The sequence below is a fragment of the Ovis aries genome, chromosome X (genome assembly GCF_016772045.2).
Source record: "Ovis aries strain OAR_USU_Benz2616 breed Rambouillet chromosome X, ARS-UI_Ramb_v3.0, whole genome shotgun sequence".
Classification (NCBI taxonomy): Eukaryota; Metazoa; Chordata; class Mammalia; order Artiodactyla; family Bovidae; genus Ovis; species Ovis aries.
This window is the reverse complement of record NC_056080.1, coordinates 84,939,723-84,966,284: the sequence shown is the minus strand read 5'-3', so window position 1 is coordinate 84,966,284 and position 26,562 is coordinate 84,939,723. Positions and strand designations below refer to the sequence as shown.

The 26,562-nt window shown below is 44.0% G+C and overlaps 1 protein-coding gene across 8 annotated transcripts in view; it reads left to right on the top strand.

Moving 5' to 3' along the window:
* Window positions 1-13,142: 13,142 nt before the first annotated feature.
* Window positions 13,143-26,562, top strand: part of MTM1 (myotubularin 1) — a 90,281-nt gene continuing 76,861 nt past the window's right edge. For 5 of the 8 annotated variants that reach the window (XM_060407485.1, XM_042241598.2, XM_042241600.2 and 2 more), the window contains exon 1: window positions 13,143-13,197. The gene's annotated coding sequence lies outside the window, so the exon portion shown is untranslated. Of the gene's footprint in view, window positions 13,198-25,241; window positions 25,357-26,562 lie in introns of those variants that run through there. The other 3 variants (XM_042241597.2, XM_060407484.1, XM_042241599.2) reach the window with 3 other exon arrangements.

The following is a 26,562-nucleotide window of genomic DNA, read 5'->3' as shown; positions in this document are numbered from 1 at the left end:
CTTATACCCATCATGGCAGCATAATAGTGAACACTGCCCCCTTTCAAAGGCATCCATATTTGTACCCTGTATTCACGCTAGCATTCCTCTGTGCTCACTCCAGCCTCCTATCATTCTCTACCTGGTAAACTTCTCCTGGTTGGTAGAAGCCCACATCCAACATCACTGCTCCTGTGAAATGTACCCAACCTCAGTCAAGTTCTCATTAGTTTGTCCTCTGGGTCCCCAGGGCAGTTTGTACATTTCCAGCGCACAATACTTGTCACTATGTCATGTCAGCTCATATAAGCTCTTCTCAGGGGTACCCCCATGATGTCCTAACTGGCCCTGGCCATTGCTTTCATGGCCCCATGGGCTCCCCTCCCTTCATGGTCTGTACCCTGTGCTGTAATGAGATATTTAGCTGGGTATTATCATGATGGTAATTCAGTACTTGCTCCAACCCAGTGGTGGCAGGGACCAGGTCTGTGTCCTGCACACAATTTGAATGAAGAAACATCACAAGTGATTCCGTTCTTGTCCTGCCTGTAAAGCTGTCATCTTTTGCTGATCTTGGCCGTGTCTTCATCCTCTCTCTCCCCTTTAGCACCTGCTACTGTGTCTAGAACATCCAAGGGCTCAATGACTGCTCATTGAAATCATGTTTAATTTAAGAACATAACTCAGTGGCTGAACAATACTAGGAGTCATAAAAGGATATTGTATGTTCTTCTTTCCCTGAAGGAATACCATGTGATGCTGGGGGCTTCCTGAACAATAAACACAACTGGAACAATCGTAGATCTCAGATTATCTGTTCTGCTGGGATGGACAAGTGAAGTAGTGACAGTAGCCTGCTGTCCAGCAATAGCTGCAGTGAGGGGGAAGGTGCAGGATGTGGCCCATTTTGATCCCTGATCCAGATGATTTCAGGCAACAGGCATTGTAGAAACCCAAGACGAGTGACTCCCCATGTGTATTTTAGTCCTTGAGAGTTTGTAAAATGTTTTCACTTAAATGAGCTACATTGACTATCCCACCTGTATAAATGAGCCAGAACAGCGAAAGGAGCTGTGGAAGCTGCGTTTATCTCGAAGGGTCAAATAGCATGTCTTTAAAGTCTCACTATTTAAAGAGAGCTGGGCTATCCAGGAGAGAGCTTGAGTTTATAGTCGAAAACTGGTTTGTGGTCTCAGCTCTGCCGTCTACCTGCACAGTTACCTTGAGCTACCTATAGCCTCTCTGAGCCTTGGTTTCTTCATTTGTAAAAGAGGGATAATCACTTAATTTGTTTGTCTTTGTGTGCTGTTGTGTGGACCAGAGAAGAAGGTTTGAGAGGGCCTGGGGAAATTGAAAGCACTGGGTATATTAGGTGCCATCCAAGGTGGCCTTCCCAATGATCCTAGAAAGAAAAGAGAAAGAAAGAAGTATGGTACTGGCATTAGGCTATACGTGCAGAGATCAATGGACTAGAATTAAGTATCCAGAAAGAAACACATACTCAAGATCAAGTGTCATTGATTTTCAACAAGGGTGCCAAAACCATTCAGTGGGAAAGAATAGTCTTTTCAACAAGTGTTGGTGAAGCCACTGGATATACACAAGAAAAATATGAAGTTGGACCCCTCCCTCACATCAAACACAAGTTAATTAAGAGTGCCTCACAGAGCTACATGTGAGAACTAAAACTCTTCTAAGAAACCATAATGGTAAATCCTCATAACTTTGGATGTGACAATGATTTCTTAAATATGGAACCAAAAGCATAAGTGACAAAAGAAAAAATAGACAGATTAGACTTCAAAATGAAAAACATTTTTGTTTCAACAGAAGCCTTGCAGAAAGTGAAAATACAACTCACAGAATGGGAGAAAAAATTTGCAAATCATGTATCTGATAATGGACCTGTACCCAGAATATATAAAGAATTCTTGCAACTCAACAATAGAAAAGTGAATAATTCCATTTTTTAATTTTATTTTTTAAATTTTTAGATATAAATTTATTTATTTTAATTGGAGGTTAATTACTTTACAATATTGTATTGGTTTTGCCATACATCAACATGAATCCACCATGGGTGTACCCATGTTCCCCCTCCTGAACCCCCCTCCCACCTCCCTCCCCATCCCATCCCTCTGGGTCACCCCAGTGCACCAGCCCTGAGCATCCTGTATCCTGCATTGAACCTGGACTGGTGATTCGTTTCACATATGATATTATACATGTTTGAATGCCATTCTCCCAAATCATCCCACCCTTGCCCTCTCCCACAGAGTCCAAAAGACTGTTCTATACATCTGTGTCTCTTTTGCTGTCTCACATACAGCGTTATCATTACCTTCTTTCTAAATTCCATATATATGTGTTAGTATACTGTATTGGTGTTTTTCTTTCTGGCTTACTTCACTCTGTATAATCGGCTCCAGTTTCATACATCTCATTAGAACTGATTCAAATATATTCTTTTTAATGGCTGAGTAATACTCCATTGTGTATATGTACCACAGCTTTCTTATCCATTCATCTGCTGATGGACATCTAGGTTGCTTCCATGTCCTGGCTATTATAAACGGTGCTGTGATGAACATTGGGGTACACGTGTCTCTTTCAATTCTGGTTTCCTTGGTGTGTATGCCCAGCAGTGGGATTGCTGGGTCATATGGCAGTTCTATTTCCAGTTTTTTAAGGAATCTCCGCACTGTTCTCCATAGTGGCTGTACTAGTTTGCATTCCCACCAATAGTGTAAGAGGGTTCCCTTTTCTCCACACCCTCTCCAGCCTTTATTGCTTGTAGACTTTTGGATCGCAGCCATTCTGACTGGTGTGAAATGGTACCTCATTGTGGTTTTGATTTGCATTTCTCTGATAATGAGTGATGTTGAGCATCTTTTCATGTGTTTGTTAGCCATCTGTATGTCTTCTTTGGAGAACTGTCTGTTTAGTTCTTTGGCCCATTTTTTGATTGGGTCATTTATTTTTCTGGAGTTGAGCTGCAGGAGTTACTTGTATATTTTTGAGATTAATTCTTTGTCGGTTGCTTCATTTGCTATTATTTCATTTTTTTTAGTGGGCAGTAGATCTAAATAGACATTGCACCATAAATGATGTGCAAATGGTCAGTGGCTAATGAAAAATATGGTAAATATAATTAGTCACCAGGAAGTGCAAATCAAAACCACCATGAGGTACCATTTCACACCCACTAGGAGGTCTAGAACAAAAAAAAGACGGACAATGACAAGTGTTGGTGGGGATATGGAGACACTGGAATGCTAATGCATTGCTGGTGGGGATGGAAAATGGTCCAGCCAATTAGGGAGACTGTAAGTCCCTCTAAATGCTTAACATGAGAGTTATCATATGACCTAGAAATTCCAATCCTAAGTGTGTATATCCAAGATAAATGAAAATGTAGGTTCACACAAAAAATTGTGCACAAGTATTCACAGCAGTGCTATTCATAAGAACTAAAAAATGGAAACAACCCAAATGTCCACTGATGGATGAATGAATAAGCAAAATAAAGTAGGTATATATATATACAATGGAACATATTTAGCCATGAAAAGAAATCATGTACATACCTGAAACTAATATAATATTCTAAATCAACTGTTTCAATTTTAAAAAGTACTGATTTATATTGCAACATGGATGAACCTTATAGTATGTCAAAGAGGCCAGAGACAAAAGGTCACACATTATATGATTTCATTTCTATGAAATGTACAGAACAGGCAAATCTATATATAGATAAAGTTGATTGGTGGTTTCCCTGGGATGGTTCAGTTCAGTTCAGTTGCTCAGTCGTGTCCGACTTTGTGATCCCATCAATCACAGCACGCCAGGCCTCCCTGTCCATCACCAACTCCCAGAGTTTACCCAAACTCATGTCCATCGAGTTGGTGATGCCATCCAGCCATCTCACCCTCTGTCATCCGCTTCTCCTCCTGCCCCCAATCCCTCCCAGCATCCCTCCCAGTCTTTTCCCATGTGTCAACTCTTCGCATGAGGTGGCCAATCTATTGGAGTTTCAGCTCCAGCATCAGTCCTTCCAATGAACACCCAGGACTGATCTCCTTTAGAATGGACTGGTTTGATCTCCTTGCAGTCAAGGGACTCTCGAGAGTCTTCTCCAACACCACAGTTCAAAAGCAGCAGTTCTTCGGTGCTCAGCTTTCTTCACAGTCCAACTCTCACATCCATACATGACCACAGGAAAAACCATAGCCTTGACTAGACAGACCTTTGTTGGCAAAGTAATGTCTCTGCTTTTCAATATGCTATCTAGGTTGGCCATAACTTTCCTTCCAAGGAGTAAGCATCTTTTAATTTCATGGCTGCAGTCACCATCTGCAGTGATTTTGGAGCCCCCCAAAATAAAGTCTGACACTGTTTCCACTGTTTCCCCATCTATTTCCCATGAAGTGATGGGACCAGATGCCATGATCTTCGTTTTCTGAATGTTGAGCTTTAAGCCAACTTTTTCACTCTCCTCTTTCACTTTCATCAAGAGGCTTTTGAGTTTCTCTTCACTTTCTGCCATAAGGGTGGTGTCATCTGCATATCTGAGGTTATTGATATTTCTCCTGGCAATCTTGATTCCAGCTTGTGCTTCTCCCAGCCCAGCGTTTCTCATGATGTACTCTGCATAAAAGTTAAATAAGCAGGGTGACAATATATAGCCTTGACATACTCCTTTTCCTATTTGGAACCAGTCTGGTGTTCCATAATGGGGAGGGAGAAATGGGGAGTGAATGCTCATGGATATGGGGATTCTTTTGGGGATGTTGAAATATTCTGTACTTAGTGGTGATGACTGAACAGCTTTGTGACTACCCTAAAAACCATTTGATTGTACCTTTTACATGGGGCTTCCCTGATAGCTCAGTTGGTAAAGAATCTGCCTGCAATTCAGGAGACCCTGGTTCGATTCCTGGGTCAGGAAGATCCCCTGGAGAAGAGATAGGCTACCCACTCCTTCTTGGGCTTTCCCTTGTGGCTCAGCTATTAAAGAATCCACCTGCAATGTGGGAGACCTGGGTTCGATCCCTGGTTTGGGAAGATCCCCTGGAGAAGGGAAAGGCTACCCACTCCAGTATTCTGGTCTGGAGAATTCCATGGAGTATCCATGGGGTCACAACGAGTCGAGCACAACTGAGTGACTTCACTTCACTTTACGTGGGTGAATTTTATCATGTATAAATTATATCTCAGCTTATATCTTAAGCTGTTACTAGACAGAGAGCCTGCTCCGTGTTCTGGGAGGGGGTGCTTAGCCCAAGCAGGTTCCCATGTGCAGCCCTGAGGCCGGGGCTTTCCTTGTGCTTCCTTAGCAGTCTGAAAAGTTGCCAGCCCTCTCATTCCCCAGCATGTCGGCCTAGTTCACAGCCCCATGGTGTGAGGAAGGGCAGGTGGGTGGTCTGCAGCTGTCACTAGAAACACCCCGTGTTTTACTCCCTCGAGGCCCCACAGGGACAGCTGTAGGACTGAGATGGCAGGGGCTCCATCCTACTCACAAAGAGCTAGCCCCAGAGGCCTCGGCTTGAAGACTCAGGGCTTACAGTCTCGTTTGGGGGGATGCACATTCCCCACCCCCACCCCCCCCCTTGGCTGATGATGTCTTAGAAGTGATCCCTGGAAGCTCTAACTGGAAATGGAGCGCCTCTCTCAGACTCTCAGAGGCACTTTCCCAAAGAACTCCTTCAGTTCCCCACCCGTGATGGGTGTGATTCTTAGGAAGCCGCTCTAGGGCCGTTCCATTGTATCCTGCCCACCCCAGCCTTCTCCCTGGTGTTTTTCCTCTGGAGTGGAGAAGAAGAGTCCAGAAGACACTCTGGGAAAGGATCTCCCTCTACAACTCCCACGAGTTTTTGGCAATGACACAAAGAAGAGGTGGTAGTATTTATTTTGGAAAGGACCTATGTGCTTGCTTCCCTCATCCTTCCAGTCGCCTGGGACCGGGGCTCTTGGTTAATTCTGGCTCCCTGTGGGAGGCTTTGTTTCTGAAGCAGGACATGGGACCTCCGGTCCTGGGTGGAAGCTGATCTTGATACAATCCCATCTGAGATGGACCACAGAGGACCTTGTCAACAAATCTAGGTTTCTGGTCCCTTTAGCTCAGGCTACTGTGGAGGTTTAATTAATCTTTAAATAAATTGTGTCATAATACTCATAACATCAAATTTACCATCTCAACCATTTTTAAGTGTACAGTTCAGTAATGTTAAGTACATGCACATTGTTGTGCAACCCGTCTCCAGAACACTTCATCTTGAAAAACTGAAACTGTACTCATTAAGCAATAACTCTTCATCCCCCTCCCCCCAGCTCCTGGTAATCACCATTTCAACTTTGTCTCTGTGAATTGGATTACTCTACGTAGGTACCTCACATAACTGGAATCATGCAATACTTGTCCTTTTGTGTATGACTTATTTTCCTTAGTATAATGTTCTCAAGGTTCATCTGTGATGTAACAGATGTCAGAATTTCCCTCCTTTTTAAGACTGAATAATACTCTGTAGTGGGTATAGACCATATTTTGCTTGTCCATTCATCCATGGATGGGCACTTGAGTTGCTTCTACCTCTGGCTATTGTGGGCTTCCCTGATAGCTCAGTTGGTAAAGAGTCCTCCTGCAACGAGGGAGATCTGGGTTTGATCCCTGGGTTGGTAAGATCCCCTGGAGAAGGGAAAGGATACCCACTCCAGTATTCTGGCCTGGAGAATTCCATGGACTGTATAGTCCATGGGGTCTCAAAGAGTCAGACATGACTTTCACTTTCACTTTTCACTGGCTATTGTGAAAAATGTTACTATGGGCATTGGTATACAAAAATCTCTTTGTAATTCTGCTTTCAATTCTTTTGAGTATTTACCCTGAGAGGTGGAATTGCTGTATCATATAACAATTCTGTGTTTAACTTTTTGAGGAGTCACCATACAATTATATACTTTTCCATAGTAGCTGTACCACTTTACATTCCTACTGACAGTGCCCAAGGGTTCCATTTCTCCACATCCTCACCAACACTGGTCATTTTCTGGAGTTTTGTTTGTCTGGTTTTTTTTTTTTTTTTTGATAGTAGTCTAATGGGTGTGATGTGAGATCTCATTGTGATTTAGATTTGCATTTCCCTGATGATTAGCGACCTTGAGCGTCTTTTCCTTTGCTTATTGGTCTTTTGTATGTCTCCTTGGGAGAAATGTCAATTCAAGTTCTTTGCCCACTTTTTTATTGGGTTGACTTTTTTCTTGTTGAGTTGTAGGGGTCCTTTGTGCATTCAGCATATTACTCCTTCACCAGATATGCTATTTGTAAATACTTCCTCCCTTACCATAGGTTACCTGTTCACTCTGTTGATTGTGTCCTTTGATGCACAGAAGTTTTAAATTTTGATGTAGTCTAATGGGCTTCCCTGGTGGCTCAGAGGTTAAAGCGTCTGCCTCCAATGTGGGAGACCCAGGTTTGATCCCTGGGTTGGGAAGACCTCCTGGAGAAGGAAATGGTAACCCACTCCAGTATTCTTGCCTGGAGAATTCCATGGATGGAGAAGCCTGGTAGGCTACAGTCCACCAGGTCGCAAAGAGTCGGACATGACTGAGCAACTTCACCTTCACCTTTACTTTTGTTTCCTGTGATCTTGTTGTCACATCTAAGAAATCATTACTAAATCCAATGTCAAGATTTCCCTCTGTTGTCTTCTAAGAGTTTTATAGTTTTAACTCTAACATTTAGGCCTTTAATCCATTTTGAGTTAATTTTTTTGTGTGGTGTAAGATAAGGGTCCAACTTCATTGTTTTCCATGTGGCTATCCAGTTTTCCCTGTACCATTTATTGAAAAGATTGACCTTTCCCCATTGAATGATCTTTGTACCCTTGTTAATAATCTTTTGACCTTATATGTGAGGATTTGTTTCTGGGTTTTCTATTCTATCTCTTGGACTATATGTCTCTCTTTATACTACATTGTTTTGATTACTGTTTTAAAGTCAGGAAGTGTGTGTCTTCCAACTTTATTTTACTTTTTCAAGATTGTTTTGGCTATTTGGGGGTCCCTTGAAATTCCATATGAATTTTAGGGCTGATTTTTCTATTTCTTCAAAAAGAATGCCATTGGGATTTCAATAGAGATTGCATTAACTCTGTACATTGCTTTGGGTACTATTGATATCTTAATAATATGTAATCTTCAAATCCATGAACACAGATGTCTTTGCATTTATTTGTATCTTTAATTTTTTCAGCAATGTTCTGTGGTTTTCACTGTAAAAGTCTCTCATCTCCTTGGTTAAATTTATTCATAAGTTTTAAAAATTCTTTTTGATTAGTTAATCTTCACTAACAAAATTTTATTCAGGTTCAGTGGCTAATTGCTGAGATTCATGTTCTTCGTCTGTCATTTTTCCCTCTCATATATTCTCACTCAATTTTGATCTTGGATCTCTAAATTTCTCAGTGTTTGGAAGGTAGCATGCTATTTTCCTCAACATAAATCAGCCCAGCCCCTTTAAATAAAAAGATAAAGCTCTTTTTAAACATCTGTTTTGAATAAAACATACTTTAATGTATCATGAAATAATTCCTCATGGGGCTTACTTCCTCAAAAAATTTTTAGTGTACGAAACTGAGATTTGTAAATAAAATTCATAACTGGGGGCCGAGGGAGGGTGTCTTGTGAGTTGACCTTTCTTCTGAATGGCTTTGTTTGGCCGTGTGATCTCACTGGGGCCTGGGGCAATTTTCTCACCAGGCTGCTAGTGGACTAACCTCAAAGCCATTCCTGAACACCCTCTATTTGCCTAGTGATGATGAGGGAGACGAACAGGGTTGGCCCATGGAAACATTGTGATGTCATAATCCCTGCATGTCTGGTCCCTGTGTCCAAAACGCCCTGGGGAAAAAAAGTCTGAGTTTCTCTCTGTGTGTAAGTGTTTTCCTGTTCCATTCCTTGGCTCAGACTCCACCCAGCACCTGGGAAAATAGACACTGTGGACCAGCGGGGCTTCTCTCAGGAGGCCCCGACTCAGCACTGAGTTAGGTGGGAAACTGGAAGGGAAACAGCAGCACTAGCACTCTGGTTTACAGATGAACACAGGGTCCGGGTGGACCCCACGGTGCCCTGGAGTCCGTGTGCACCCCAGCTCACTGGTAAGAAAGAAAGCACTGCAAACTTCCTGTCCCTAAGCCCACGAACATCATGTCTATTTCTCTAGGCTCAGCTCTCCGGCCTCCTCCATCCAGGTAAGCACTCCCCATCCCACACCTGCAGAGCTGGGCCATCATCCTCTCCTGGTGATGACTGTTCCCTAGCCTCACCCAAGCTTTTGCCTTACAACTCACCCTTGGTATGTGTAGGGCAAGCTTCACCACCCTTTCCCCTTCAAGGCCCTGGGCCTTTTGAAAACAACCAGCCAACCAACCAAACAAAAACAGATGAACAGTTGTGGACAGCCTCAGGAAACTTAACTGAGGCTACTTCCTCCCACTCCTTAAACTTCAACTTTACTGAAGTATAATTTTTCTACAAGGAAATTTACCTAGTTCATGTTTAGAGTTTAATGAGTTTGGGGCAATTGTATACAATCATGTAATCACCATCTCAGTCAAAGCATAAAACATGTCCACCACCCCCAAGATTCCCTTCTTTGCCCTTTCACAGTCAATCCCCTTCCCATATCTCTGGCCCCACAAATCTGCTTTCTGTTAGTATAGTTTTGCCTTTCCCTAAATGTAGCATATGTGGAATCATACAGTATATAACATTTTGTGTATTACTTATTCTACTTAGCATAACATTTTTGAGATTCATTTCTATTGTAGCATGTTTCAGTGGTTCTTCCTTTTTGTTGCTGAGTAGTATTGCATTGTGTGGACCTATCTTTGTAGTCATGCATCAGTTGATGGGAATCTGAGATGTTTACCTCTGGACCATTATTTTTAAAGACTACTATGAATATTTGAATACAAATCTTTTTAGGAACATAAGATTCCATGTGTCTTGGATAAATACAGGAGTGATACTACTCGGTTGTGCATACATTTAACTTTATAAATCACTGCCAAACTTTTCCAAAGTGCCTGGACCATTCTCCTGAGGCTACTTTCTAAATAAAGGGCAGGGGTGGGGAGGAGAAGACAGAAGGACCTCGTGGTTCTTTTAGAAGCAGAAGTTAGTCCTAGGCACTCATGTGTTTATACTGCTCAATAAGCTTATGAAGTAAACATTAATATCCCCATTTCACAGATGAGGAAATCCAGGTTTAGAGAGATGTACTTGCCCAAAGTCACACACTCAACAAATGGAAGAGCTAGAATGAGCCCAGGGGCCTTCATGCGGATGCCCAGGGGCCTGCCTCCTCCCTCTCCTGCCTCTTGCCAGCAGCCACCTGGCAGCTTGGGCATGCTGCTGCCTCAACACTGTACAACACCCTCCCCTCTGTCTTTGATGAACTAGAACACAGCAATCCTGGGAAATGGCCTCCAACTCCTTTTTTCAGAGGAAGCAGCTAACAATCGGAGAGGTGAGGTGACATTGCCAAGGCTAACAGCTTGTCTATAAAATTTCTGGGACTGGGATCCAAATTTCCAGACTCTAGGCACTCTCTGCCAGAGCCCAGGGCCCTGCAGCTACACTGAAAAGTATTCATTTCTAACCACTTCCATCTTGAGCTTTCTCTTTTATAAGGATGTCTTTCTCTTTCCTCCACCTTCTACCACTTCAGGCCCTATATAGGGAACCTGGCAGAATAAGGTGGTCACAGTCCCCAGCCTGCATCAGGCCGAGGCACGGTGGGGACTGGAGGGGGTCAGCACCAGCACCAGGGACCTTGGAATGAGTGTGCTGAGGGAGAGAGGTAGGAAACAGGCCATTTCCTCTCTCAGGACTGCTTCTCCCCAGGAGGCTGGAGGTGGGAAGGGGCACACCTAGTCAGGCCAAGGTTGTGGGCCCCTCCTGGTCCTGCCTGCTTTACTTCTCCCAACTTGGGAGAACAGGATGGAGCCCCGGGGTATAGGCAGCTCTGTGTCTTAGCAAAAGCAGGCAGCCTTTGGGAAAGATGGATGTGGGATGTTATGCTCCACCCAGAAAGGTTCTGATGGAGCAGCCGCTGTCAAGTCTACGGCTGCCCCTCCCTCTCCACAGGGCCCTGGATTAGAGATGTGTGCCCCTGTGAAACAGAAGGAAGCCTGAAGAACCCCCAATACACACACACACACACACACACACACACACACACACACACACACAAACACGTTTCAACTGACCAAAAAATTCATTCGAGTTTCCCATACCAGCGTACAGAAAAACTCGAACAAACTTTTTGGCCATCCCAATACTTTGGCCTGTGAGTTGCCACCCCAACCTGAGGTAGGGCAGGTCTTGGTCAAGAATACCACCAGCTCACCAAGGGCACAGTGGGAACTCCTCTGTAGGGCTCCACCTTGGCAATTTTCAAAGTGCTTTCACCTCTCTCCCCTAGTGATCCTGCACCTAAGCCATGAGGTGGGAAGGCAGGAAGGAGTCCCCGCTTCCATTTCACAGGCCAGAGACTGTCCTTCTCCATCAGGCTGCCTCCTTCTCCAGCTGAAGCTAGGTCAGGGCTGGGCCCAGGCTGGAGGTGGTGGTGAAATCTTCAGTCACCACCTCCTTAGGACAAGGAGTGTCTTTGCTCTGTACCCTGACCCCTCCTTCCCACCTCCCCATCCCCAGTGAGCAAAGGGCTTCAGCCTCATCCGCCTCCCACCCAGCTGCTGCCCTCACTCCACCCAACCACAGGGTCCTTCTCCCTCTGCTCCAGGACTCACAGATTTGGGAATCTGGTTACTTGGTGGCCTGCCAGGGAGCCTGTGGGGCATGCAATGCATGCAGTCAAGAAGCTTTTACTGAGCTTCCTTTGATATCTGGTACAAAAATGAATGTGCTTCAAAGAAGTTCACAGTCTGGGGAGGGGAGTTGACGGGGCAGACTGGTAAGCAAATAGTAACATCAGTGCTATGAGAAGAGCCCTGGGAGTAGCTTCTAGTTCTGCCTGTCCTGGAGCAAGCGCTATTCTGCTGCCTTTCTAGGAGTATGGCCAATCCAGGAGAAAGGAACAAGTGGAAGGGGCTGGAGGGCGGAAAGAACAGCGGTGCATTCAGAGAAGAGAAAGAAGTTGGCTGTGATTAGACCAGAAGTTGGAGTGGAGAGGGAAGAGACACACTGGGAGAAGTGGCTGATGAGTAGGTGGGGTTAGGGTTTGAAGGGCCTTGTTATTCAGATGAGAAGTCTTGAATCTTCAATAGGGTTAATATGTGTGTGTATATATATTGATATAATGATATATGCTTATTTACACACACACAGTGGTATCATGTTTTTGATGCTGGAGTAGTAAGAAAGAGGCAAAAAGTTCGTGTTAAAGTAATCCTGTTTACCGTCACTTACCTGAGCTGCTTAGTATAATTATAATTTAACCCAAGGACTATTGCAGTAATACTACTACTCTTTTACTATTTTGTTGTTACGCACTGAATTCTCTTCCTGAAGTTGTCTTTTTTTCTTTTCCTTTCTTTTTACTGAATTAATGATCGCCTGTCGTGCACCTCAAAAAAGTAGAGGGAACTTTGTCCTGAAATGTTTCCTTTCACTATGTCTCTAGAGAGTGGAAGGGTGCTGGCGTGGCATGAAGTCAGTGAAATTTTTTTCCTTTATAGGATCTCAGCTTCACACAGCCAACCCTGAGTCCCCAAAAAGCTCAGTTTAGCGACGCCCGCTGAAGTTTTAGCTAGAGAAGTTTTCCCTCTGAATTTCCCCTTTACTGGGGAAAAACAGCGAGACGCAGAGAAAAATTCTGGGACTACACTACCCAACAGCCTCCGCTCGGAGTCTAGCCCAACTTCTTTCAACAGGGTGGCCCCTAGCATCTTGGTCCCGCCCATTCCCGGTACTGTATTGAGAACTACAACTCCCAGCTGCTTCCACGCACCGGGCCCCTAAAAGAGGGTTTCCCAGCAGCCTCCTGGGCGAACAGGAGCTACTCCTCGGGCTTAGCCGGCTCCCTCTACCGGCCCCGCCCCTGGCACGTGACGCACGCCCACCAACCGGCTCGCGGAGGAGGGCGGCGGGCGGTGGTCAAGGGCGGGGAGGCTGCAGGGGGCGGGGCCTGGAGGGGGCGGAGCAGGGCCCGGGAGCCGAGCAGCCTGGCAACGGCGGTGGCGCCTGGACCCCAAGGTGGGTGCACGCTCGCGGCTGGCCTGGCTCGGAGCCGGGTACTTCGGGAAGCCGTGGTGGTGGGACAGGGAGGACGAAGTTGTGACTCCTGGGGCCGGCAGGTCCCACGGGGCCTTGAAGCACCCTCAGGAGTGTGCGGAGGGGGGCGGTTAGCCCGAGTGCCTTCGCTGTCCCGGCCAGCCAGGGCTGGGGCCGGGGAGCAGCAGGCAGGTGCCTCTGGCTTCTCTCGTTCTCCCTGCCCAAGGGCCGGCAGCGGGCGAAGGTCGGGACAGGAATCGGGCAGGCGGGCCGGGAGGGTGGGGGAGTGGGGGCGTCGCGGCCGCTGCCCGGACTTTGCTTCCCCGTCCCGGGGCGGCAAACGGGCTGGGCAGCCGCCCTGCCTCCCCCGCGCCGCGCCGCGGCTGGTCCTCGCCCTGACCCTCCGGGCGGGGCGGATGCCTGCCTGCCTCATCCCCCGTGGGTCCGGCGGAGGGGCCGCCGGCCGGCACTGTCCGCGAAGCCTTGCTCCCGACTGGTGTTTCTGTGTCACACACGGGAGCTTTATCTGCTTTTGCAACAGTTGACGGGAGATTTGAGGAGCAAACGGTTAGTTCCTTGATACGCAGTCGGAAGTATATACAGGCACGATTGCAAGCGCTCTTTGCTGAGTGGCCTCCCTTAACTGTCTTGCTGCGCTCAGGAAGTGAAAACTAATTTTAGTTTTTGCCTAAGCAAATATGAAATCAGTTTGCTGCAAAAACTAAATCACTGGCTTTATAGAGGCATGCAAAGTATGAAGCGAAGTGGATTGGGACGGTTTTTAAACAGACATAGTAGACCTGCACAAGAATGGAATCAGGGTATATTAGAATTGGCTAGGACCTTTAAGTGTGTATACTTCACTTGTTTGCTCGATAAGGAAGCTAAAGCCCAGAGAGGTTAACTAACGTGGCAAAGTTAATGGCAAAATTTATATCACAAGTCAAGTTTCTGGGGACATCATAGCATCCCTCTAGCCTGGGTGGCTTTTATCACAGCTCAGTTTTGTTCTTTGTAAAGTATCCACCCTAGAGTCTATGGAGACTGAGCCAGCGACTTTGCTGTAGTTCAAACCATTTTTTTGAATTGCCTTCAAAACCAGTTTACCAGACTCTTAAGCCTTCTTTTATAGACACATTTTCCTTTCACCCAACATATATACTGGGCATGATCACTTGTTCACTAGATTTGACTCTGAATGACTTTTTGACTTTCACAAAATCCAGCGAAGCGTCAAGGGATTCCACAGCATGGAGTAAGTTCAAATCAGAGATCCTGCCAGTGTGTAACAGTTTCTTGAGGTACTTGGAAGTGGAGAGCATTCGAAGAGGCTTTTAGAGTCTAGTATGATCAAGTCTGGGCCTTCCCAGGTGGCACTAGTGGTATAGAACCCGCTGCCAATGCAGGAGACATGAGATGCAAGTTCAGTCCCCATGTCAGGAAGATCCCCTGGAAGAGGGCATGGCAACCCACTCCAATGTTCTTGCCTGGAGAACTCCATGAGGTCACAGAGTTGGACACGACTGAGATGACTTAGCTGACCATGCATGCATGGTCAAGTCTAGTATGACTTACTAGAGTCTACTAAGTCCAGTAACCATTGGTCTCCTTACCTTAGAGTTCTAAGTTGTATTGATTATCAAGTTGTCATTGGTTTCTTTCATTAAACCCAGATTGCCCATGCAGTGCCTATAGAGTGCTGAGTGCTAGAAAGATAACAGACAGCACCACTGACAAGGTCCCTGCCTTCTAGAGCTTCTGTGTGGGGAAGCAGACAGTAAAAAAATAAACAATGATATATTTTCCACCAGAGATGAGCACTGTGAGGAAGAACAGAGCTCTGAAACTCTGAGATGACCATCTAGCAGGCCAGCATGCTTGTGAGGGGGTTGGGTATTACTTAGCATCGCTAGTGTTAGATGGTCAGCTGCTGCGCCATTAAAGCAAATCACCATATCTAAAAGTAAATCTGTCTGAATCCAGAAGATCCTTTGGGAGGTCATCATTTCTCCAGTGATTGCCTCTTGGATGGTAAGTTTGTCACAGCCTCATTTTTACTTGCATTCCCTCTGCCCTACCCCAGGCAAATAGTAAGTGGTTTCAAACACCCAGGGAAGTGAGCTTCTAATCCTTCATTGTCTCAGTAGCTGCCTCACTCCTGCTACGAAAGGCCCTGCTGACTGAGGTAAGGGTTGGGTGTTAATCCTATGCCAGTGTCTGCTGGTTGGGAGCTACCTGACACAGCTATCTCTTCCTGCATGCTGGTTTGTACTGGGAACCTACCTTGGGAAGGAGACCTCAATCCTTGTGTTGTGCTTAGTAAAGAAACTAGTTCATTTTGAAATTAGCTCTAGAGTCAAGAGGCACCCAACTTCCTCAGAAGAACAGTGCCAATAAAATGGTAACTTAACAAAGTTCATCTGCTTAGTACCCTCTCAGTTCTTTCCTTTTCTGTATGTTCAGTGGCGTCAAAGAAAAGGTTTTCATTTTTACAGGTTCCAAAAAATCATTAAAGTTACCAAAAAATATGCCAATATTCTTTGTTCCTAAATGAAAGGATTAACAAAATGTAGTTACTTTAAAAACCACTGAAAGAACATGGGGTTCTTACTCTTATTGAGGACTGCAAAATGAGGAGAAAGCGGAGCCTCTTCAAGGCTTCTGCAACAATCTGAAATGGTGGCCAAGGATTTCAAAAGGCCAGAGTTTCTCGTTATTTCTAAAGTTTTTTCAACTTTATAAAAGAATAAGAGGTTGTTTTCATTACTAGCTAGTAATTACCCTTCCCTGTTTCTGACCTCTTTGAAGTTCTGCTTTCTTTATTTTCTAGTTTCTCGGTTCATTATTCCTTTTTGGCAGCTAGGGGACAGCCCCTGTTGTCCGCCTTTAAGGTGTTGACTCAGGATTTGGGTCCTGGCTGTATTATTGGCTTTGTAACTTCAAGTGAGCTCCTTACCTCTGTGCCTCAGCTTCCCTTTCTGTAAAATGAAGATAGTAACAGTAGTCCCTTCCTCCCAGGGTTGTTGGCAGCCCTGCAGGATAAGGTATATGAGATGCTTATAATAGCATCTTACACGTAGTAGGCACTTAAGAAATGTTAACTGTTACTGGTGTGAGCTACGTGGGACTCCTTTCTTTTTATTTATTTATTTTTTAAATTTTACTTTATTTTACTTTACAATACTGTATTGGTTTTGCCATACATCAACATGAATCTGCCCCGGGTGTAAAGAAGAACAATATTAGCCCTGTCTCATTAAATGTTTGGAAATCCAATGAGCGTGATTTTCTAGACATTTTTCTGCATTTCATTGTTGACCCCAGCATTGAGTTTAAGGTGACATTGTCAGCAGCACACACAGTTCTTGCCCACCTAAGTTCTGTTTACTATCTGGACTCAGAAATTACTTGAGCCCATATTTTGTTTGTTGCTATAGACAAGAATAAGAGAGGTTTTCTTTCCATTCCTCGGCTTTGAGAGCCAGAGAGGACCAGGAGACCCAGTTGGCATTAGTCAGGTGAGATCCAGTTGCCATCCTGTAGTCAGAGGATAGTTTTTTATATTAAATGTTTACAGTGGATTTATCCACAGGACCACCAGGAGGGTGGCATCCTTTTCTTTTTAAGAATGTGGCAGGCATCTCTTTAGAAAATTGACATCATGCATTAGTGCTTTCTATTTCTACCCAAGGAGCAGGGAAGAGTAAAGGAGCCTTGTGTCTGTGGAAGATGGTAGAAAGCCCCTTCTTAGCCCTGTGACACTGGACAAGTCTTTTCTCCTGACTGCTGTTGGCTCATCTTTGTAAGATAGAGCTAAGGCCGCCTGCACCACCAAGATCCCAGAGCTCTTCAGGGGAGCCAGTGTGCATCAGCATCCTTTGCTGACTGTAGGGCATTATTATTATGGCATCCACGTGTTATGTAAGCCATCGCTATTTGGAGAACTGGTGTGAGAGGGCAGCATCCTTCCGGTTCTTGGTGCATCCTCGCTGGGGGTGTGATCTCTTTGCCCAACCCCACTTCTGTCAGCATTGAAACATGCACGTGTTTTGTTGACTCTCTCGGATGGACCTGAAGCCACTGGTACACTGTGTGAGCTTCCATTTTGTTGATTCCTAAAATGCTAGTGCTGTGTCACCAACAATCCCAGGGCAATAGTGAGGTCATCTCTGCACCAGGGAATATTGCCTGCCTCTTCTGTTTCAGAATGGAAGGCTTTCATTTTTCAAATCAACGGCTTACCTCAGCTTCTCAATGCAGCTTGATGCCCTGCCGAGATCCTCCACTCCTGGGGCTGAGGTTGGAAGCAATCCAGGGACTCATTGCTCTCCAGGTCTACCGCACCTTCCCTTCCAACAGGATGGGGGCCAAGTGCTCTTTGAATATTTCTCAGTATCTTGAGATGACTCCATAAGCTGAGGTTGGAGACAGTTTCCTGGGCAAGAGAACCCTAACATGCCCCATGCATGAAGGAGATCTTTAGTGAACATTCTTTGACTTGAACTGGACAAGGGCACGTAGCTTAGAATTGTTGGGGTGTGTTCATTTCAACAAACTCTGTTGTTGGTCTAAAGATCCTGTTCCCTGGTACTAGATGAAAGGGAGCTCCTGCTTAGTCTTTCTTTCCATGATCAACTAACCAATGAATAAGAAAGCTCTGAGTCCTGTTTGGGGAGAGGTCCCATGGGTTGTTTACCCACCCATTTCTTTGGGGACTGTTGTCACTGGCCATTTGAGTGTAGGTTTGTTTTTTTGCTTTGCTTGCTGATGTCTTGGGGGGGGGGTGAGGGCGGGTAAGGAGGAGTAAGGGAAGTTGAAGGGTAATAATTGAAAGTAAAAATAAAAGTAACTCAATCAGCTCTTGTTCCCTGCCTTCAGACCTTGGCTGCACAGGATGCCTTTCTTCAGCTTGTGATAACTGTTACATGTTGCTATCTTGTCCTTGGGTGTTTTGTGAGAAGGAGGCCACTGTGTGCTTCCCAGAGCCTCTCCCAGTGTAATGGGCTAACCCTCAGGCTGTCCTGCTTTCACCTTCAGGGGGTGGGGTGGGTCATAAAGGGGATTCTTAGCATCAGGCGGTGGGGCTTGAAATGCCCTTGTATGACCCTCAAGTTCCTTGTGGCCCTGGGATGACTTAGGTGGGGACAGAGATGTCAGGGTTCATTCCAGCAGGCCTGGAATCAGCCAGCTGTTTGACTGGAAGAGGAACTGTCCCTACTGTGCAGCAGTGCCCCTGGTCGAGATGGGTCAGTACCATCCATGCATCACCATGAGAAGAAAGAAAGATTTGCACTTGGTTTCACTGCATCCGGGAGGGTGCGATCCTTGTTGCTGTGGCAGGAAGGATAGAAGAGCCCTCAGTTGGAGTTCCATTTTGAGCTTCCTGGTCCTGTGTTGCCTCACACAAGGCAGTGCTGCTGGGTCTGTCGGAGCGAGTGGGAGTCCCAGATGGAGGGCAGTCAGAGCTGGCCCCCACCTCTCTGTAGCCCTTGGTGTGAGGCTTAACAACTGATTTTTTCAAGTTGAGGCTGAGTGTGACCCTGATGGCCATTTCCTTTCTTCGCTATTATCAACTCTGAAGTGATGTGATCCTTTCTCCAGAGCCTCCCATCAGGCCTGCTCCACAAAACAGTTTTTCCTTGCTGATAAAATTGTTCTGATGCCCCTGCCCCTGGGAACTTAGGAGATATGCAAACTCTTAGGCCCCCGCAGACCTGCACAACCAGAATCTGCAGGTGAAGAAGATCCCCAGCTGATCTGTATGTAAATTACAATTCGAGAAGTGTGGTCTGAGTAGCAGTTCGCATCCCGGCTTGCTTCCTGATCCTTTGGGACTGACCACGCTGTTCATTTGAAAAATAACTCAAGCCACATGTGTCATCCGTTTTCCTAGTAGCCACATCAAAAAAAGACAGATGAAGTCAGTTTTATAATGTATGTTATTCAGCCCAATATATCCAAAATATTATTTCAACATGTAATCAGTATGACAGAGAGATGCTCCCCTCGTCTTATTTGCATGAAGTTTTCGAAATCCAGCATGTATTTTACATCTGCAGCAGGCCTCAGTTTGGACTAGCCATGTTTCAAGCTCCGCTTGCCAGTGGCTCCAGCTTTGGACAGCGCAGCTTTGAGAGATACATTTTGGCCTTGGTTTGCTGATGATGTCATCAGATTTGCTGTCGAGCCCGGAAGAGCAGTTGGAGCCTCCGCTGCCTGGGTAGTAAGTTGCATTGACAGTCACTGTACTCATTGCAGAGCCCTCTGCCTGGTGTGCTCTTCCAATCTCATTTGGATCCCCACTTCTTCACCGAGACTTCCTCTCTGGGCCTCAACTTGGTAAGGTATACTGAGAAGTTGTGGTCGGCAGAGGTGAGGAATGCAAACTTCTTTCTTGGGGGCATCTTCAAAGGACTCAAGGGACACTTCTTCTCTGGCTCAGCGGAGCCCCCAGATGGATGCTCCCTTTTGCTGTGGGCCTGCCACCCCATGGTTTGTCCCCCTGGCTGCTCATTAGAATCACCTGGAGAGCCTTAAGGGCCCGATGTCCCAGCCCCATACAGACATTCAGATTTATTTGATGGGGCTGGCGGCGAGGGGTGATAGAGATCAGACCTCCTCATTTTTAAAAAAGTCTTCTGGGAGATTCTGGTGGGCCACTCAGCTCCAGAGCAGCTGTCCCCAGCTTCTCTAGCACCGAAAACCGGCGGCCTTGGGGCTGAAGTGCAGATTCTGACTCTGAGGGACAGGGACGGGCTTCCTCTTGCAGGCAGGTGACAAGGATGCTGGCAGCCGTGCTGGGACTCCTAGGAGCCTGTGCTCCAGAATCACTGGAGGGTGGTTCCCAAACTCCACGTTCTCTGGCAGCCAACCTGGAGATTCTGATTCAATAGGTTTGAGGTGGAGCCCAGGATCTGTAGTCGAGAAGGCATGATGTTTTCTGAATTTCACCACAAAGTGTTATGGCCATTTTTTTCACGAGGGGGGAGGGTGTTTGCTGCAAATGGATGTTGAGGTTTTTTTTTTTTTTTTTTTTTTTTGATGTTGAGTTTTATCAACCCGTTTCTGCCTTTATGGAGATTTGTCCCCAACCCTTTAAACCGGTTGATGCGATGGGCTATCTTAAGGGATTTTCTCATATAACTTGGTAGCATTAACCAGGTTTGCATGGCTGGCATAGACGTTATTTCTTACTGCTGGGTTGGTTTGGTAATGTTTTCTTCAGGATTTTTACATCTGTATTTGTGAGTGAGATTGTGCTTTAATTTTGCTTTACTGGCTTTGCCTAGTTTAGTACCTTTTTGCTAGCCTTATAAAGTGAATGAGAGCATTCCCTTTTCTGGTCTCTGGAAAACTGTATAAAATTGGAGTTGTTTGTTCCTTGAATATTTAGTAGAACTTGCCCCAGAGCCAGCCGTGCCTGGTGCTTTGGTGTGGAAATCCTTCAAACTAACACTTACTAGCTGCCATGTCTGTAGTTACATCTGTCTTTTCATTCTTAAATCTTCATTTTGTTTACTTGTGCCTTCTCCTTTTTTTCTTGATAAGTCTTAGCAAAGGTTTATCGGTTGTGGTTATGCAGTATGAGGTTTGTCACTGTGTAGAAAAGAATCAGCATAATTATATTCTCAAGCTTCTTTCTGATTAACTTTAATGAAACTGCATAATCTGAAAGTCAAATTTATATCAAGGTATATTCTGAAAAGCTTTTGTTTCACTTATGTCTCCTGCCAGGCATGCTGTTTCTCCTAGCCACTCTAATCAATGTTATTAGTTTTTAGTTCATTCTTCTATGTTTCTTTTGCAAATTTGAGCTGGTGTGCATGCACAGACACACACTCATTGCACTTCCTCCCTTTTCTTACACCAAAAAAAACATGCTACATACACTCTTCAGCCTCTTGCTTTCTTCACTTAAACCCTGGAAATCTCTCTACTCTACATTTTCTCCTTTCTTCTTTCTTTGGATTTATTTTGCTGCTTGGATGTTTCAAAACATAGTCTTTTTACTATTATTTAGTTCTAATATGTTCTGATTTCCATTGTGATTATTTCATTCACCTGTGAGTTGTTTAGAAGTTTGTGTTTAAATTTACAAATACGTTTTCTAGGTAACTTTTTAAAAGTGATTTCTAAGTTAGCTGCATGATGGTCAGAGAATGTGGTCTGAATACTAGTAGTTCTTTTAAGTGTGTCAAGGGTGGGTTTATATAGCTAAGCACTGTGTGGCTGGCTGGCTTCTTTCATTTAGTGTAAAGCTTTTTATATTCATCCATGTTTTGTCATTCGTTGTGTATCAGCAGTTTTGACTTTCTTTTGCCAAGTACTATTCCGTAGTGTGGCTATAACAATATGTCTGTTCACTAGTTCATGAACGTGTGAGTTAATTCAGCGTTTTTGGCAATTATGAATGTAAAGTTGCCATGAGCATTTGCTTACAAGTCTTTGTGTGGCTTCATGTTTTCATTTGTCTTGTGTAAACACTTAAATGTGGCATTGCTGGGCCATATGCTTAGGGTACTTTCTTGTACTTTACAGGAAACTGTCACCCTGTTCTCCAAAGTGTCTGTGCCAATTTGCATTCCCATCCCAGTGGCAGAGTCAAGTATGAGAGTTCTGCTTGGGTCACATTTCACTAACATTTGTTATTGTCTGTTCTGTTAAACTGCAGCCATTCCAGTGGGTGTGTAATAGTAGCTTACTGAGGTTTTATTTTGCATATTCCTAATGACTAATGATGGTGAGTATGTCTTCATGTGCTTTTTGACCATTCGTATATCTTCTTTGATGAAGTGTCTGCTGAGATCTTTTGCCTGTTTCTTATTGGATTGTCCGTTAGTTCTTTATGTATTTTGGATACAAGGCCTTAATTAGGTAATTTGCAAGCATTTTCTCCTGGACTGTGGCTTACTGTTCCATTTTCTTAGCTGTGCCTTTGAAAGAGCAAAGATTTTTAATTTTGATGAAGTCCAGTTATTGGGTTTTTTCTTTTATGGTTTATGCTTTTTGTGTTCTCTAAAAAACTTTTGCCTAACATAAGTTCACAAAGATTTCCCCGTGTCTCCCTCTAGACTTTTGCGGTTTTAGCTCTTTGTTTAGACCTGTTTTGGTAGGTTGACCTAAAGGTGGTCCTGCAATTGCTGCCCCACCATGTTTATACCGTGTGTATGCTTCCCTTGAGTATGCAGCCTTCTGAGACTTTTGAGCAGAGGATGAAGTTAAGACATGCCTGGACTTCTGACCCACCACCCATACAAACCATGAGAAAATTAACGTGTTGTTTACAGCTACTAAGTTTGTATGCAACAGTATAAAACTAATACTTATGTGCTTCATTTCAAGTTAATTTTGTATGTTGTGTCAAGTAAGGGTCAAGATTCACTTATTTCCATATGAATGTCAAATTGTTCTAGCATCATTTGTGTAAAAGACTAGACCATTGACCATTCCTGGGACCTCCAAAAGATGGACCTAATTCTGGACTCTATTCTGTTCTGTTCATCTCTATGTCTAATATTAGGCCAGAACTACACAGTCTTGATTATTGAAGTATTGCAAATCTGGAAATTGGGTAGTGGAAGTACTCCAAGTTTGTTCTTTTTTTATTTCCCATCCATCAAGATTATTTTGGCCATTCTTGGTCCTTTGCTTTTTCATATAAATTTCAGAATCATCTTGTTGGTTTCTATGACAAAGCCTATTGGGAACTGATAGAGATTGTGTTGAATCTATGGATCAATATTGACGACATAACAATATTGAATCTTCCCATCTGTGAGCATGATATGTTTGTCCATGTATTTAGGCCTTTAATTTCTCTCAGCAGTGCTTTATAGTTTTCAGTGTATGGATCTCGTGCACATTTTGTTAAATATGTCCCTAAATATTTCATTTTTATTTATGCAGATGATATTTTTATACTTCAGTGTTCATTTGTTCATTGCTAATGATACAAATGGGGCTTCCTTGGTGGCTAAGATGAAAAAGAATCTGTCTGCAGTGCAGAGACCTGGGTTCAATCCCTGGATCGGGAAGATGCCGTGGAGAAGGGAATGGCTACCCACTCCAGTATTCTTGCCTGGAGAATTCCATGGACAGAGGAGCCTGGTGGGCTACAGTACATGGAGTCTCAAAGAGTTGGACATGACTGAGTGACCAACACTTTCACTTTCCAGTGATACAAATATAATTTTTAATGTTGATAATGTATATCATGCAGACTTACTTACTTTGCTGCTGCTGCTGCTAAGTCGCTTCAGTTGTGTCTGACTCTGTGTGACCCCATAGACAGCAGCCCACCAGGCTCCCCCGTCCCTGGGATTCTCCAGGCAAGAACGCTGGAGTGGGTTGCCATTTCCTTCTCCAATGCATGAAAGTGAAAAGTGAAAGTGAAGTCGCTCAGTATGTCCGACTCTTAGTGACCCCATGGACTGCAGCCTACCAGGCTCCTCCATCCATGGGATTTTCCAGGCAAGAGTACTGGAGTGGGGTGCCATTGCCTTCTCCGTTACTTACTTTACTTATTAGTAAATTTACTAGTTCTAATAGTTTTTCTGTAGTGTTCTTAGGATTTTTTATATGAATGATCATGTTGTCTGCAAACACAATTTCAATTCTTCCTTCTAGTGTTTTATATATTTTATTTCTTTCTCTTGTCTTATTAAAGTTGCTAGGATCTCTAAAATATATTGAATGCAAGCAATAAGAGCAACTAACCTTGCCTTGTTCCCACACTTAGTGGGAAAACATTGCATCTTTCACCATTAAGTAGTTAGTTATAGATTTTCCATAGGTTACCTTATCTATTCCTAGTTTGCTGAGATTTAAAAAAAAAATTATTAGATGCTGAATTATGTTTGTAGAAGCTATGTCTCAGATATAATCTTCAGGAAGATAGTATACCTCAAGAATAGCCCTGTTGACTACATATCATCACATTCATACTTTTATCAACTACCAGTACCCAGCTTTTTATCCTTGTGTTGATAGTAGAATTTCCAACTAGAGCCTGGGAATTCTTTTTTTTTTTTTTTTTTCTATACAGTAGCATATGCAATCATTCCTCAGTATTCACAGGGGTTTGGTTCCAGGACCCGTTGTAAAGGTCAGAATCCGTGGATGCTCAAGTTGCATAATCAGCCCTCCATAGCTATGGGTTATGCATCCACAGGTATGGAGGGCTGACTATATTGCTCCTTCAAAAGCCATGGCAATTCTGTATCAGATTCATATGTGTCATTTTTAGGGTACTGGAATTTCTTTACCTTCTTTCTTTACCAGTCTCTTGACACTGCTTTTGGTTCCTCTTCATCTCCTTGCCTTATTTCTGCCTTTTTTCTTAGATTATTTCTTCTATATCTATTAAAGCTTTCTACCTGCTAATAGTGCCAAGTTTTTGATGAGTGTGTGTGTGTGTGTGTGTGTGTGTGTGTGTGTGTGTGTGTGTGTGTGTGTGTGTGTGTGTGTGTGTGTGTAGAGCAGGGATGGATAGCTGCTTGTATTTGTGGCTGGAATAATAGGTAACTGCCCCTAGTAGGAAGATACCATTGTCCATGCTCTGAGTCACCGCAGGTCTCTTATTTATTTATTTTAATTGGAGGCTAATTACAGTATTGTAGTGGTTTTGCCATACATTCACATGAATCAGCCATGGGTGTACATGTGTTCCCCATCCTGAGCCCCCCTCCCACCTCCCTCCCCATCTCATCTCTCTGGGTCATCCCAGTGCACCAACCCCGAGCACCCTGTTTCATGCATCGAACCTGGACTGGCGATCTGTTTCACATATGATAATATACAACCGCAGGTCTCTCTTTCTGAAATTCCAAGGCTTTTTAATGAAGCCAGTCTTTGTAGATTCCCTTTTAGACACTCCTTTAACTACTATGGCAAAGGGCCTGTTGCCCAGGCAAGGTCAACTTGCCCTTGTATTGATAAATTAGGACTAATTAAGGAGTATGAAGCCCAGCATTTTTAACAATTGGGAGACCCTAGGCAACATTGGAAAACCCAACTTGCTGCTTTTTCTTCTAGCCCTTGTAGAGAAGGGACCGATAGCTCCAAATCAAAATTATCCAACCCATTTGGAACTCTTCTTTGGAATTGCCTTCAGAGACTGCGACAACTCTTACAAAATATCCTGTGAGTAAAGACTTGGCATTTGGCTTCGAGATAAAACCATTTTGTGCCTCCTCTATTAAAAGAGAATGGGCACTCATGCTGTGGGAAGCATTGTTTTTTGTTTAAAAATTGAGATATGGTAAAAGTTCATGAGATGGTGTCTTATGTAGCTTTAAGCTCTAAAAGCAATTTCAAAAGAATTGGAAGAATATTTTTCATAGTGACTGTGTTGCTGGAATAAGTGCATACCATCCAAAGGGACAACTTCGTAGAATAACTCATCTAGCTACATGTGCTCTGATAGACATTTTGAACCCTCATTAGACTTTGTCTTTCTTTTAAAATATAGTTTGAAAAAACTCTTTCATGATACAGAGTACTACTGCAGTTAAACAAGAGGGAATATACTGCCTCAGGATCTCACAGACATGGATTTGTGTGTGTGTGGTGGGGGGAGTTGCTGTTTGGTTAATCATGCTTAAAATGAAGGCTAATGTTCTTTTTTGTGACCATCAAATTTTATTACATAGAAATGGAATTCCAAAAAAAAATTTTTATTCAGCTGTGTAAGCAGGAGGCATAACATTTTCATTTGTTAATTTGATCATCAATTAGAGAATTTAGAGCAACAGACATCTGTTAGTGGGTATAGTGGGGATGAGGACCAGGCTGCCTGGGTTTGATTTCCAGCTGCAGACATTTTTAGTGGACACATTTAACCTTCCTATTCTCAGGGTTGGGTGTTTTCATATGAAGGAATATTAGTAGTTGGCTTATGAGGTTGTTGGCAGTATCGAAGGAGTTCATCTGTGCTTAGAACAGTGCCTGGCACATAGCAGATAATCAGTAAATGGAAACCAGTTTGCTTTGTGTATTTAACTTATACCTATTCATTGTCTTTATTGCTGTTTAACTTGTCTTATATTTATTCATCTTCCCACCTCAGTTGCTAGCTCCTTGGAGACTTATCTCCATTTTCTTTTTAGAATTTCTCACCATGCTCTGGAGTTGTTTTTGTTGTTGTCGTTCAGTTGCTAAGTCATGTCCAGCTCTTTGCGACCCTATGGACTGCAACACACCAGGCTTTCCTGTCCTTCACTATCTCCTGGAGTTCACTCAAACTCATGTCTGTTGAGTCAATGATGCCATCCAACCATCTCATTCTCTGTCACCCCCTTCTCATGCCCTCAATCTTTCCAAGCATGAAAGTCTTTCCAAAGAGTCAGC